The following is a 17,336-nucleotide window of genomic DNA, read 5'->3' as shown; positions in this document are numbered from 1 at the left end:
AATCTACTGTGTCCTTTAAGTTTTCCTGAGTTTTTGCAAGTTGCATAACCGAATCGGTAGATGCAACTGAGTCAATTTTAGCCCACAAGGTCTCATGATGTTCATGAACAATGGTTTGCAGTTCTTTTATGGCTGCTTCGTGATTCTGTAATGCATTTTCATGACGCGAAAAAATAGGTTGAAAATGCTCACAAATTTGTGTTTTTACGTCATTACAGACTTTTTGACATTTCGATTCACTGTTATGTAACTCAGTAGTTAAATCTTCACGTGTTTGTTCAAGCGTGGTGTGAGGATTTTGTTCCATTGCGTCTAACTGTTGCTGTGTTTGTCTCTGGTATTGTTCCATTGTGTCTAACTTTTGAAGATTTTGTTCCATTGTGTCTAACTTTTTAAGATTTTGTCCCACTGTGTCTAACGTTTGAAGCTTTTGTCCCATTTCTTGCATTAATTGTAATAACAGTGCACTCGTGTCTGAAACATGTTCCTCAGTGCTTTTCGGCAGTGAATTTGCACCGGCAACATTCAAATTTTGAGAAGCGGAAAATGTGTCTTGACTTATTTGAGAAAACGGTGAGGACGCAAAACCTGAATTTACAGTATTTGCAAAATTGTGTCCTGTCATTTCGGATTCCTGAGGCGAGCTGTTGCCGATCGATCGATCGATAATGCTTCCCTGTTCACTACTTGTTTCACTGCCTACACCATTGTTTGCCGCCCACTCCATTTCCCTATGCACAATTACCAAGTTACTATGTAGAACATTAGTTAATTCATAACACAGTGGCGGTAACACACTGCTTTCGTCTTCATTGTCATTTCTCAGTTTACTTTGGAGCCTAGTGTTACGTTTTTCACACGTCATTATTGTCACAACATTTCACACGACAACACAGAAAAACACAATTTGAAGAGCAAAAATAGGGGAACACATTAACATAGCACTGAAAATAATATCTAGTTAATTGCAAGCGCACCTGCGAAATACTTGCTGCAAATCTACATGCATGCCACAACTGTTTTATTGTACAACAATGAAAGACTGCAACTACAAAGAAGATTCTCTCTACAATTACGCGCTACCAATAAACAATAGCTACACTAATTACACAAACTACAAGAAAAAAATAGAAGATTCCAGTGAGGTATCCTCGGCTAAGGGTCGACATATGAAACGTCCCCCTTGAACATTAATACAGGACTGTCCTTAAACTGACACACAATGTTTTTAGCGCAACACAATGTGACTTTCAAAAATTCCTACAAAAGAATGGCCCTGAGTAACATTAACCTATACCTTTCACAAATCACTTACCTCACCAAAAATCTTCGTTACTCCAACTACTGTAAAACAGCGAGCGCCACTACTGCCAGCTAAATAAAAGATTCAAACTACGGAAGGCACTAACTACTGATAGGCATAGTTAGGAAATGAAAGATTTTAGTAGAGAACAAACAATGTATTTACCTTAATAGTGTTGCAAAATCATAATATACATAACAGATCATGACAACCAGTCTTATAAATTTCCAAACTCCGCCATCTCTCTCCCCACATCCACCACAGCTGGCGGCTCACCTCCAACTGCGCAACGCTACGCGCTGTTCACATCCAGCTGCCGCTGCCCAACACTACAATGGCAGACAACAATGCAAACTACCCACAGACTGCACACAGCACAGCCAGTGATTTTTCATATAGAGCGCTACGTGGCGTTACCAATAAGAAAACATAAACAGCCTACTTACATTTGTTGCTTTTTCCAAAGCTTCAAATGTTCCTTTAGTTCTAGAAATTTCTTTCTATTGTAGTTAGCTTGTTAAACAACATTTTCATCATATTTTGCAAACGTTTATTAGTGAAGGGAAAGGAATACTTATGTTTATGTTTCAGGTTTATTGTTTATTTTAAATTTATTGTATTATTGTTTTTCTAAATGTTTATGTTTCATTTTAAAGTTAATGTTAAATGAGTAATGATTATATTTAAGGTTATGTTTATGTTTACATTTAATTTCCGTTCCCAATCTGTGGTGTTCCTTCTTTAGTAATTTTTTCATCAATTAATAATGTTTGCACCTATTATTGACTTTTTCGCTTATTATTAATTTTTTTTCATTTATTAATAATTTAATCACTAGTAAATGAGTAGGATACTTCAACTTAGTGTTAATCTTCTATACTTAGAAAATGTTAAACTCTTCCAGTATGTGATAATTATACTAATGTTTCATTGGTTGCTTTTTATTCATCTTTTCGAACACCAAATATTGCAACAAAAAATAATAAACTTTGTTATGATGCAGATAATCTTACTTTTGTTAAATTTTTGTTTTATTGATCTACTTATGTTCACAATGTGATTGTTTATAATAATTTCCTTCTGTGAACTAATACATTGTAATTCATTTACTTGTGTGCAAAATGTGATTTTTTAAAATAATGTACTGTGTTAAGTAATACATACTCATCATAATAAAATAGATATGGTTGAAAATAAAATTGATACATTACCAAATGGTCTTTATAAGTTATTACAAATCAAATAAAATTTTCTATGTATGAACCTAATAACGTTATTTCTATAAGAAATTAATAACAAAATTTATACAAAATATTTCTATGTAAATGGAAACTTAATAAGTAGATCAAATAAAAGAACGATTTTTGTATACAAAAACTACAAACATTGAATAAGAGAAACAATGAGATATTTAAAGTAATGGATGAGAGAACTAGTAAAGAAAGATGGTAGTTTTAAAGTAAAGGATGGAACAACTAAAGTAAAAGGTGCAATATTAAAATTAACAGATGTACAAAATCAAAATCTGATGGGAATATTTGCTACTCGGTGAAAAATTAATTGACTATTAAACAAAATGGTAGATTAATTCATTTAAAAACCTATAGTTTAAAAATTAATTGATTTCTTAATGACTAATTGATTGCTAAACTAAATAGTCAACTAATTCTCTTGTAAACTAATTGTTTAACAATGAAATGAATGACAAACTGCCTATTGGCTTGTGTCTGGGGTTTTTCGGCCGACGTTCATCTAACGATTTTCTGACGTTTCGCCAGCACGAGTGGCTGGCATTGTCAAAGCTTCACCCTCCATTGCCGGTGGTGAACTGGAGCCGAGCTCGCGGCCGCAGACTATATGTACTTGGCGCGCCAACGTCCGAGGGCTTCTCTGTGGTCATTTCCAGTGCAGTTCTCCTCTTGCTACCTGCGATGGTCGTTCGCTGCAGTACGGGAAGCCAGGATCCGTTTACCTTATGGCTTTCCTCTTTCTTGTTGAAATTGTTGGCATGTTTTTGTATTTCTACAGCTTCTCTGAACAAGCGCGTGTGATAGTGCTTCTCTACAGCCAGAACTTCCGTGTCGGCGAATTTTATTACGTGGTCGGTCTCATTCAGTGCGTGCTCTGGCACGGCCGATTTTTTCACCTGCCCCGACCTGCAATGTCGCTTTTGCTCTTTGATCCTAGTGTTAATTAATCGTCCAGTCATTCCGACATAAACTCTTCTGCATGTGCATGGTATAAGGTATATTCCCGACATTGCAAGTGAGTCTCTTTTCTCCTCCGCCAATCTAAGACACTCTTTGATCTTCCTTGTCATTTTGAAAATCGTCTGTACGCCATGATTGCGCAATATACGACCGATTCTGTCCGTCACTCTGGGAATGTATGGCAGAAAGGCCATACCCGACATTACTTTTTCTGGTTCTTTACTTCGCCAAGTGTTTCGATCAGTTACACTTCTAATGTAATTTGTGGAGTACCCATTGCTCCTCAGAACAGTTTCCAGGTGTTGCAGTTCTCGTTCGAGGTGTTGCGGCTCACATATTCGTCCTGCTCTCGTTACGAGCATACTAATTATGCCTCTTTTCTGGCTCAGGTGGTGGTTTGACAATTTGTGCAGGTATCGCTCTGTGTGTGTCGGTTTTCGATACACGCTGTGTCCCAGGTTTTCTCCTTCCCTTGTGACCAGCACATCTAGAAATGGCAGTTTCTTGTCCTTTTCTACTTCCATGGTAAATGTTATGTAGGAATGGAGGCTGTTCAAATGTCTTAGGAAGTCACCAAGCTGTTCTTCACCATGGCTCCACACCACGAAAGTATCATCGACGTACCTGTACCCCACCTTAGGTTTGCAAGTCACCGAGTCCCGTGCCTGTGCTTCGAATTGTTCCATGAAGAAGTTGGCCACCACTGGACTGAGAGGACTACCCATGGCGACGCCTTCCAGCTGTTCGTAGAAATCGCCATTCCACGTGAAATAGCTCGTGGTGAGACATGCATGGAAGAGCTTTTTGATGTCTTGTGGGAACATGGAACCGATGTGCTCCAGAGCGTCACTGAGTGGCACTTTCGTAAATAACGAAACAACGTCAAAGCTGACCAGGATGTCGTTTGGTGTAAGTTTCAGTTTCTTCAGCTTCTCAATGAAATGTCCTGAGTCCTTAATGTATGTGATGGTCTTCCCCACGTGTGGCTGGAGCAGAGAGGCCAAGTGTTTTGCCAGTTTATACGTTGGTGAGCCAGGAGCGCTAACGATCAGTCTCAGTGGAACGTTTTTCTTATGGATCTTGGGTAATTCATACAGCTGAGGTGGTAGGGCTTCCGTGTTTCACAAGATTCTCTGTATGTCCGCCGGCCGAAAAGACGCCTTGATTAATCGATTCGTATTCCGAGTGATACGCTGCGTCGGATCTGCGCTTAGTTTTCGGTACGTCGTCGGATCTAATAGGTCTCGGATCTTTTGCTTATAATCCTCGGTCTTCATTACGACAGTCGCATTCCCCTTATCGGGAGGCAGTACCAATATACTCTTGTCAGCGTTGAGATTCTTAATGGCTCGTACCTCTTCTTTCTTCAGGTTGCAAGCTGGTGGTTTTGCTCAGCACAGTATCCTGGCTTTATAATGATTTTTAAATATAATTGGAAGAAGATACAGCATTGGTCGTATTTTTTTTATTATCTGTAAAATCGATTTTCGTTCACTTAGCGATCATCCTCGGTGCTGTAATACACAATTAAAATTGGTAGCCACTGGTATCAACAAGCTTAGAGCAAGTTTATGTGATCGCTTCAAGCTAGTTGATACCAGTGCCTACCAATTTTAATTGTATATTACAGCACTGAGGATGGTGGCTATTTTGCAGATAATAAAACAAAAAAAACTGCAACCAATACTGTTTCTCCTTCCAAATATATGCATTATCTGGTGATGGTGCACAGAACACTCCTCGGAGTCGCCAATCAATAAGATTTTTATATAGTTTAAAAATGTATAAAGAATATTTTATATAGTTCAAAATGTATACAGATGTTTTATGTAGTTTAAAATTTATAAAGATTTTTTAATAGATTATAAATTTATAAATTTTTATATAGTTACAATTTTATAATTAAGTTTTATATAGTTAAAAACTTATTGAGATTTTCTAGACATTTAAAAGGTATAAAGATATAGCTCAAAATTATTAATATTTTTTAATATAGTTTAACATTAATTCCCACACCTAATTTTCTTTAACCATACATTATTCCTCTAACAGCAGTTGCTGCAACCTTTTCACCAAATGAAGCTTCATTTGCATACATTCTTTCTTTTGCAGCCTGCTGAAATTCTTTATTAGTTATATGTCTTTTTTTATGAATCTGTATTATCATGTTTTTTACAAGCTTCATCTGATGGATTTGAACCTTTATCACCTTTAGCAAATCTTTGGTCTAATTTTATACCTGGACCACAAAATTTATAACCTGTAAAATTAATTTCAAATGGCAATTTGTTATTTAAAGTACTTACCAATCTTTTTCCATATTTATCACTTTTCTGAAGTGTGTTTAAAAGATTATTGAAAAGTCTAATTAAATAAGGAATTGCTTTGTGTTATCAATTATAAAATCACTAAATTTATTTCTTATCATTTGTGCAATACTAATTTTTTCATTATCATAAACCTTATATCCAGCTGATTCTTCACCATGAATTACTGCTAATCTATCAATTAATTGTCTAACATCATTTATACAAACCATTTAATTGATTCTGTATATTTTTTACTAAACATTCACCTAATTTCTCAGGAGAACTTATTTATGAAGAATCTATAGCTGGTTTTCCTGTTAAGTAAGTAAAATAATCTAAATAATGGGTTTTATTAAATATTTATATGTACTACCTGTACTTGGTCTTCTTTCTTTACCAGCTGTTGAATTATCACCATTAAACTATACAGGTAAACTACCAACATATTTAAACATACAAACAGGTTTTAAGCAAAGTACTTTATCTTCACTATGATTGATATACATTAACATTCTTTCACTAACATTTATATTTTGAGTTTCATTTATCTTTTTAGTATCATTCATCATTATACTTTCATTTTCTTCGTGGTAGTTATTTAATGCATCTCGAATATCCATTTCACTTAATGCATAATCATATTTTTCTGGAATGTCATCAGACCAATTAGTTGATTTTTTTAATCCGTAATAAACCTCCAAAATTTCCTGTATGATGACTATATGGAATTATTTGTTCTTCAACTTCCCTATTTTCTTCAAATGCTAAACATTATGACTTAAACCTTCAATACCTTGTTTCACTTTTCCTATAGCATCAATAATAGAATGATCCTTCATTTGATATTTGTTTTATACAACTCTTGATTACTTCTTCCAAAGTTTAAATTTTCCTTTTAGATTTTGAGATTACTTTATTTTTTGTTAACTTGATTAACGACTTTTTCATATACTTGACAGACTAATGTTAAAGAACAAAAACATTAATTATGTTTATGTTTATATTTATGTTTATGTTTTGTTTATATTAATATTTATTTTAATGTTTAAGTTTACTCTTAATATTAAAATTAACGTTTATGTTTATTTTTGTGTTTAGTTTTAAAGTTAATGTTAAAGTGAAAGTTAAAGTTAAAGGTAATTTATAATGACTAATGTTTTTGTTTGATTATTTAGTTGTTAAGAAACGTTGTATTTTGTTTTTAAACTTATCTTCATCCTGTTCTCTAGTCATATCTAACGTTAAAAAAACAAACTCGTATTGCAACATTTACTACACAATTCTTTAAAGCTAGCAATTTTTAAACCTCCAACAACAAACTCATGGTAAATCTAATTTAAATTTGTATCATCTTGTCGAAAGATATTCAAAAAGTTTAAACTGAATCTAACTAAGCATTTTGGTAATTTTGAGTAAGTTTTAGCTAAATAAAAGCAATGTATAGCTTTATTTCTACCTCAAGTGAAATAATTACTAACGTCTCAATTTTCTAAAATAAAGTCATCAAATACAACAAACTAACAATTTGTTTATTAATAATTTCTTCAACTTTTTTTACATTGTTTAATAAATTCTTGAAATTTTGGTTGTCCTAAACTTTTTGAAAAAACTTACAAATGTTTAGTTTTATACTATTTAACTATTCTGTAGTTATATATATAGGTACCAATCATTAATGTAGTTTTCCCACATCACTTGGTCCAATTATTGCACATTCTATAGAATGTGGTAGAAGTATATCATGTTTGTTTTTTAACTTATTTCTGGAATTTTTACCTTTGGTTTCCTATCTGTTTTGTTCATTTTTAATAGTTTTTTCACTTATTAATAATTTTTTCAATTATTAATAATTTTTCCCATATAAATAATTAGAAAAAATTATACAATCGAAAAATACCAATATACACATTAAAGCAAACAAAAAATTAATTGATTATTATGTAACTAATTGTTTGACATTATAACAATAGTAAAAGGTAATACATTTTATTTAGAATTGAACATCCTTTTATTTCATCAACAGCTTCGCTACATCTAACTTCATCTGTTACTGACAACATGAATTTAGGACATATTCTTAAAACAAGAAATTTAAAGATAATGAAATACTTAACCATTGTCAATGCATAGTGGATTTTTTTTAAAGATTACAAACAAATTACGTTTGAAGGAAACTTAACCGTAGTTTTTAATTAGTCGTTCATTTTCTGGAGAGGAACTTTTACATTTGTTTGTTTAAAATGATGCTGGTGTTGACAAAAAAGATACACATCCAAAAGAAGGTAAAATAGTTGTTGAATTAATCGAAATGCGTGTGCCTGTTGTTAAATATGAACCAAATTACGAAGTTGAATGAAATGAAAATATTTTAAAGAATCCTAAAATACCTATACCTTTTTATGAACTTCAATCAGAAGAAGTTGCTGAATTATCTGGTAAAAATAATTTTGAACTAGATGTACCTAATTACTATAATTTTATAGGATTTGATATGCCATATTTTGTTTTTGTTGTATTTCAGACATATCGTTAAAATTATCAATTATTTGATTCATCATTGTTTGATTAAATTAGACTACAGAATATAAATTTAAAAATAGGAAAAATGAAGTTTTTCCTCAAGGAATAAGGAATATTAATCCACCAAATAATTTTCTAAAAGCATATGATGCTTTTGTAGAGGTTAAAAAATTTCTTTCCTAAAATCATCCATTTAGTTTAATGACTAATTATCCAATTTATGTCCTCAATATGACACTTAATGAAAATATTATAACTACACAAAAAACAAATATTAAACTTTGTGCAACTTTTAACGATAAAATGCCAAATGATACAATTGCTTATATAATTATGTACAGAAAAAAGAATCTTACAAATGATGTTCATCATAGATTACTTACTGAAAATTTGTAATTACTAACATTTGCTTCTATATAAACGAATGAAAAACTTAAAAAATTTATAAAAGTGTTAAATTCATGCTTATACACATTTCAGAAACATTTTAAGGAAGATAGATAAAATAAAAACTGTAAAATTTTAATAATATTTACTATAGTTAACTAATACATATTAATTAATTTACTTATGTTCACAACGAGACTTTTTAAATAATGTACTTTATTAACTAGTACATTTTAAATAATTTACTTACTTTAACAACTTGATTATTGTAAAATAATTTAAAATTCCAGAAAATGAACTACAAGTAAATCTACAGTTAAGTTTCCTTCAAACATAATGTCATTATAATCTTTAAAAATATACCAAGTAACGATAATGGATAAAGTACTTAGGTTTTTTAGTTTTTATTTTTCCTGTATTAAGAATATTACCTTGTAAACTTATTTTGTCAGTAATCTGTACCATCATTTTCAACACCAATAAAATTCATGAGTAGTTGTGCATGAATTGGATGAAGCCAACCATCACCAAAATTTATTTCAAGTACATATCTTTCTTAGGAATGTTTAAAATATTTTTACTTTTTTCATTAACAGGAAAAGAAGAAAACTGATAGCTTTAATTTCATTCATGATTGTCTTAGTAATTACTTATTTATTAAGGAAAATATGTACTAAGATTTTTCAAAAGAACTATTATGGTAGCATCATTATAGGCCATTAAATTATCATTTTCATCAGTTATAGTAAATTAAAAATACTGAATTATATTAAAAATAGGAATATTTACAGGGTAATTAGGTCCATGAATTATTGGTGCAGCAAACACTGCATTATGTTCAAATGAAGGAATAATATTAGTTTCTTTATGAAAACGATCATTATGGTTTAAATACATTCTATCAGCAAGATTAAAATTTATGTTGATTAATTCAAAAGGAATTACTTTTGGAACATCTTTAGCTACAGCTTTTCATTAGCCTTCAAAACTAGTGTATTTATCCATATACAATGGTAGTTAACTTTCAATAACAAGTCTGTTTAAAATTTCATCTCCTTTAATGTGTACGTTGGGCTTTTTCAAATGTATAACTTTTTTAAAATATTAAAAACTGTATTGACTTAGAGCAATATCTATTGTTTCTCCATCACAATAAAGTTTATTATTTTTTGTTGTAATATTTGGTGTTAAAAAAGTTGAACAAAAGCCAACTAATGAAACATTACTATATTCTCACATATCAGAACAGTTAATGGTTTTCCAAGTATACATGATTTATCACTAAGTTCAAATAATCTACTCATCTATAACTGAAAGATGCAAATTATTAATAAGTGAAAAATACTAATAAACGAAAAAATTATTAATTAATGAAAAAATTTTAAAAAATGAGAAATTACTAATAAATGAAAAATTATCGATAAATGAACAAAACAGTTGGGGAACCTGAAGTAATAATTCCAGGAAATGAATGAAGAAACAAACATGGTAAACTTCTACCAAATTCTATTATACGTGCAAAAAGTGGACCAAGTGGTTGTCAAAAACAATATTAATGATTGAAATTATATTTTAGCTACAGGATGGTTGAAGTGGAACAAAATGAAACATTTGTATGATGATTTAAAAAGTTTAGAACAACCAAAATATCAAGAATTTATAAAACAATCTGAAAACATTGAATTTAAAAGTTATAAACAAATTGCTCTCCTAGATAAACCTGGTACTGTAAAATAACAAGAAGGTTCTAAATTATATGATTTTATACATGTTTTTCTAAAATTAGCAAATAAATCAACTAACAATAATACAACACTTTTAAGATACAAATCATGATATTGACCAAGATTTTTTATACTGAGTTTCTCCCAAACTAATTTTGCATGTTCATATTCTTCGTCAGTTATATTACAATCATATAATATATTGTAAAATTTTATTTTGTTGGTAATTGTGTTTCTTCAAATTTTTCCAAGAATCCATATAATCATATGAATAACTATTAAGGATGGGGAAGTAAATTTGATTTGGCCTTTCAATGGAACTATTCTGGCATTTGTCTTTAGTGATTGAGGAAAACATAAAACTTAGTGGCCAGACGACAAATTCAACTATCACTGTCATGAACTTGAGTCCAGTGTGCTATCCACTGTGTCACTTCATTCAGTGTGAACATGTGGCAATCCTCTCTAATAACAATAATGGAAGTGTTGTTGCCAATTATTTTGATTGTCTCTTTGTAAATTTTAATGTTGTCCATGAGGATAAGTTAATGATTTTATACAAGCATCAAAACTTTCTCCTTGTACCACAAAGCAATGTCAATTGGTATTGTGAGCTAGGGTTTAAGTGTAAGTGTTGATAGACACAGATAGGTAAAAATGGCACAGACTCTTAAGCGCGCTCAGAAATGTACTCGCAGATCTGACATGCATAAAGCACCACACGGACTGAGGTGCTGCTGGTGATACTACAGTTTTTACCATTGGAAGTAGCAGTGACAAAATGTGATACAAAAGCTCTGTTCAAGAAGTGCGGATATGATAAGGTAAAAAACATACTAGGGTCAAGAACTACTTAAAACAAGTAATTACAGGTATACATTGACAGAGAATGGAAAGAAACCTGGGACCAGCTAGCAACAGGATGGAGAACCCACTAGTTCCTTCCCAACACAAAAAAGGCTTAAGAATGTCAAACTTCTATATTACAAAGGAAGCTATACACTAACTTTTGGGACATCATCCATATGCTAGTTACTTACAAAAAATATGGCAATGTACCACAGGTATCTGTGAATTTGGAGTAATCGGCACCTGGACCACATCATGTGGGAATTTGACATTAAATAAGATTTTACAACCGAGCATAGGAACATCTTTAATGATACACTTGTTTATAACATGGTAAGGAATGTGGAGCTTTGGCACAAACTGAACTTGCTGACAGCTAAAATAGCTTTCGATCTGTATGCCTACATGGCCTAGAGAGACCATAAAGAAGGGTAAAGAAGGGGGGATACCTCACGATAACGAGAGCAGACCACACCCATCTACAACTTTCCAGAGGCAGCCGGGTGACAGCCTTGGAGATGACCAGGAAGGATTTCCTGAGCAACTGACAGCTATCTCCCAATCTCATCAAACTTGCGTAGCATTCCAGTATACAGCCATTGTGAATTCTGAGTTCTGCCTATGTATGCCAGAGGCCAATCACCCTAACAAATTGGGAAATCTAATTTCATGCTAATAACAAGTATTGGTGTGTAGTGTAGTGTTGTGTAATATAATGCAATCTGGAATCATAAATTTCAAAATTTGTAATATAGTATTGTAACATAGTACATAAGACCAGTGGCATGTGCCATCTAGATTTCCGACATATCTTTGTATCTGATGGGGAAGGGGTAATCTGTAGATTTTTAAAATTGAGGAGACATTTTAGCTATTTTCAACAACATAAAGTCCAGTTACACAGACTCATTTGAAATTACGTTAAAATTTAACATGTGCAATATTTGGCGTGTTTTTACACCTAGATAACAGACTAGAGAAAATGTAAAATAAATAATAAATAAATTCATCATTGTTGTGGTGGTCTTTAGTATGATGACTGACTTGATGCAACCCTTGGCATCTATCTCACGCAGGATATTCATCTGTACATAACTAATGCAGACTGCATCTACTTGAACTTGAAGAATTTTCTGAACATGCTTGTTACAGTCAGTCCTCTTGCCTCCTCTACAGTTGGTAAGTCCTACTCTTCCCTCAATCATCAAACTCACTATAACCACTATTTCCTACTTCTAGTCAAGTTGTGCCACAAATTTCATTTCTTCTTGATTTAATTCACTGTCTCTTCAGTAGGCATCCAGCCTATTCATGTAACTTTCAGCATTCTTCTGTAGCAACAAACTTTAAAGCTAATCTTCTTGTCTGAACTATTTATCGTCGATATTGTGTTTTCCTCAATGGCTTGCCTTGCTAGTGTATGTCTGCATTTTACATCCTCTGTTCATCTACCATCACAGTCCATTTTGTCACTGCAATGTTACGACTATGTGGACGTTTTATAGGCAAACATGCACGGCTAGACACTACGATCACATGAAGCTATTGTTTTCTAAACAGAGCCAAGGCACGTAAGGTACGAGTTGTCACAGGAAAAGATGCAACTAATTTGCTCGCATGGGATTCAGTTTTGGAGAACAGATACATTCTGCAGTAACCGCAAAGGACCGGCATATCACCAAAATGGCACAACACATAACCTAACCTACAGTAATTCCCTCAGCGCCTCCGTTTTATTTCAGCTACATACCATTACATTTGTATTAGTTTTATTTGTTTTCACCCTGTTACATCTTTTCAAGATTCTATGCGTTCTGTTCACCTGCTGTTCCTAATCCTTCATTGCCTCTGACAAAATTAAACTCTGACTAGGTAATCTCAGGGTTAAAATTTGTTCTCCCTCAATGTAATTCCCTTTGAAAATTTCTCCTTGGATTCCTTCACAGCTTGCTCAACTTACAGATTGAATAATATGGGGGTTGACTACTACCCTGCCTTACTCCCATCTCAACTACTGTTTCTCTTTGATATTCTACTATCATAGCTGCAGCTTGATTTTTGTACAAGTAGTAGACAGCGATTTGCTCCATATATATTATATTTAGTAAATGTCAAACCAGGAATGATACACACCATATACACACCTTTTTATATAAACTGTGGAAATAGCTTACGTTTCATCAATTGCTGTTAGCAAAGACATTCTTTATTTCAGTAGCATATGAGTTTAAAAATGTATCTCAGTACATATATACATTATCCTTCTCCCATAGATCATGAATACGACATCTTGTAATGATGTGGAAAGTGTCACTTTATCATAAGTTATCTTTACATAAAATAATTAACTAATATTTTTTACAGTTACTAGTTCTTATCTAAGAATTCATCTATTGAATAAAAGGAGTTGTCATTCAGAAATTATTTTAATTTGCCTTTAAATGTTGGTTGGCCATCTGTTAGACTTTTAATACTATTTGGCAAATTACCAAAGATTTTTGTGGCAACATAATTCAGCCCTTTCTGTAGCAAAGGGAGATTTCATCCAGAATAGAGAAGATCATCCTTTCTTCATGTGTTCCAGCTACACACTTTGTTGTTATTTTTGAACTGGAATAGGTTATTAATGTTAAATTTCATAAGTGAATATATGTACTGCGAAGGTACTGTGAATATCCCGAGTTGATTAAATAAATGTCAGCAAGGTGATCTTGAGTGGGCTACTGCTATTATTCTGAATACACGCTTTTGTGCAATGAATACTTTCTCTCTTAACCACAAATTTCCTCAAAATATGATGCCATTTGAAACCAGTGAATGAAAATAGGGATAGTAGGCTAATTTACAATTTACAATTTACAGTAATCATAATAGCGTAAGTAGCTGAACCTAACCGGTTTTGCGGGGAAACATTTACTAATTTTTTGAAAGACATTATTTGCAATTTCCTCAGCTGATTTTGCTTGTTGAGTATGATTATTATACTTGCCTCATCAGCAAAAAGAACTAGCTTTGCATCTTCATCGATAGGGAGAGGCACGTTGTTGATACATATTAAGAACAATAACAGACGAAAGTCTGAACCCTGTGGGATGCTTTTCTTGATACCTCCCCAGTTAGAGGACACTGCTCGTTTTTCCAGACAATCAGTACTATAATTTCAACCTTCTGCATTCTTCCAGTTAAGTATGAATAATACTATTTGTGCACTGTCCCACTCATACCACAATACTTGAGCTTATCTATAAGAATTTCAAGATTCAAATAATCAAAGCCTTTTGAGAGATCACAAAATAATCAAATGGGTGATATTCAGTTATTCAGTGCATTTAATATTCGATCACTGAAGGAATATATAGCATTTTCTGTTGAAAAGCCTTTCTGGAAACCAAATTTGAAATTCTGTCAGTGCACCATTTTTACAAATGTGTGATGCTACTCTTGAACACATTACTATTACAAGAATTTTTGCTAAAGCTCTCAGAAGTGAGGTTGGACGGTAGTTGTCAGCATCAGATCAGTCCACTTTTGTGTGCAATCGTTTATCAATAGCATATTTCAGTCTGTCTGGAAAAATGTCTTGTTACAGTGAGCTACTGCATATGTGGCTGAGAATCCTACTTATATCTGGTAATAAACTTTTAGTTCTCTGTTGGACATGCCATCAATCCCATGTGAGCTTTTACTTTTGAGTCAATTTATTACTTCCCTAATTTCAGTAGGAAATAAGGGTTGATTTTCAATTTTTTGAAATTACATTGGTACTGCCTCTTCTTAATACTGGTTTGCATTTTATAATGAATGGTTGTATCCTATTGTCTCTACAACACTTCAAGATGATTAGTAAAAATGTTTTCTACTTGTGACTTCTTGATAACAAACTTTTCATTGTGTTGGATAGAAATACAGTCTTCTTGTGCTCTCAGCTGCCCTGTTTTGCTTTTAACAATATTCCAAATAGTTTTAATTTTATTATCATATACGCTAATCTCAGACATAATGCTCATACTTCGTAACTTTTCTTAACACAGTGCAGTAGTTTTTGCAATATTCCACTGTTTCAGGAACATTACTCCTACCATAAGACACTTTTTCTTTTTCTCTTTACAAGATATTTTTTATCCCTTTAATAATTAATTGCTTTTTACATGGTTACTTAAAATTAAATTTTACTGTTTTCTTAGGGAAATGTTTACAAATATAATTCCATAGGTATAATGAAATAGGTTAAATTTTAAATTAGTATTATTCCCCCTGCACACCTCATCCCAGTCTTTTTCCCTAAAATTTTGAAGTGTTTAATCTTTAATTGAACACATTATTTTGGAGGACTGTTTTTTACTCTATGGAGCTATATCATATACTGTAACTAACAGCATAATGATGAGAGAGACCATTCTTAACAGGAAAAGGTTTATTTTGATTAAATTTATCTTGGTGTATGAAGATGTCAAATTGAAAGAACCGAGTAATACTTCAAGATCGAGCTTTCTATAGGACTACTTCAGAAAATCTACATTGAAATCCCCACTAACAATAATTTGCTTTCCTCTGTCTGACATAGCACGACAAATAATCCAAGTTTTGCAAAAATGGTTAAGAATATCCCAATGGGGACCTATACACTGCTACAATTATAAAAGTACCATTATTTAGTTTAAGCTCACATGCACATGCTTCTAGTTTCCAAAATTTTGACACTGTGACAGATTTTAGATATATCGCAAATCGTCTTCTCTCCACAGTGGCTCTACTTACACATGCTGAAAGTTTATATCCACCTGTACTTACCATTTACATACCTGTGACTACTTCATGTTCAGACAGGCATAGTACATCTATTCAATCCTTAGTTGCTAAATCTCCTAAACAATCAAGTAGTGCGTCTATTTGGTATTTCAATCCCCTGATATTCTGATGCAACACTCTAACATTATTTTTCATTGCACTTTTATGTGAATCTTATGGTATACTAACATTATTTTTCACTGTGCTGTTATGAGAATCTTGTGATATTTTTATATCTGTACTACCTGCCTGTCTGAACTTCTCATTAAGTGTTATTTCAATCAATGTAGGATGATTAGACACTGATTTTAGCCTCAGAAAGTACTCCCATGAGTTTCAGTACCTGTTTAAAGGTTTTTCTATCATCCCAGCCAGTTTACCCTTCCCTTTCCAATAGAGATGCAAGCCGTGTCATGTGAAGTCCCACCTACCAATACCATCAACATATTGACACTCCTGACAGAGCTGTTCATTTGGAGTGAACCATAGCGCATCATAGCAAGAACAAAGCCAATATTTGTATTGTTCGTTGCAGATGACGTTTTTACCAGGTTGCAATCATTATTGTTGCCCTCATCCCTGTCAGTACTGTTTTCCGCTCCACCCACTACCACAACGTGATACTGCCTTGTAAAACCCTTGCACAATGGTCCTACATCCTCTATCGCTTGGCTAAGACATGCAATGGGCTTGAAAGTACTTGTGACCTGGTACTTGTCACCTAACTTTTCCAGCAAGATCTGGCCCACACCTACTTCATGGCTACTACCTAACAACAGAACTTTCCTCCTACTTTCTACTATCTAGCAACAGTAGGTTTCCTAGTGAAAGTCTGTTGAGTGCTGACTACACTTACATCTACTTGAGCCGCTTCCTTAGTTGACTGAGGTAGCAAGGCAAATCTATTTGTGACAATGCTGAAACTGTCAGATGCTGTTCTCTTTCTGTGGCCCCTGTTCCTTGCTACTACTTCCCACCTGTCTTCACCATTCTACCCCCTTAACTTCATCAGTTCCTCCCTATCACTATCCAGTTCAGCATGAAGGGCTGTAAACTTCCCTTCCTGTTCCACTATTTTCCTATACCCTGAATATAATCTGCAATACCATGGAAGAGACAAATTAACTTCCCCAGTTCCCATGTCACCACATTCACCCCATTGTAATCATCTACCACAACTGGCATAATGGAAACCAGATCTTATTTAAGTTGATAGTTTTGTATAGACATTTCATATTACAGTCGC

The sequence above is a fragment of the Schistocerca piceifrons genome, chromosome X, assembly GCF_021461385.2.
Source record: "Schistocerca piceifrons isolate TAMUIC-IGC-003096 chromosome X, iqSchPice1.1, whole genome shotgun sequence".
NCBI lineage: Eukaryota > Metazoa > Arthropoda > Insecta > Orthoptera > Acrididae > Schistocerca > Schistocerca piceifrons.
The sequence above is the reverse complement of the archived record's forward strand: the minus strand, read 5'-3'. Positions refer to the sequence as shown.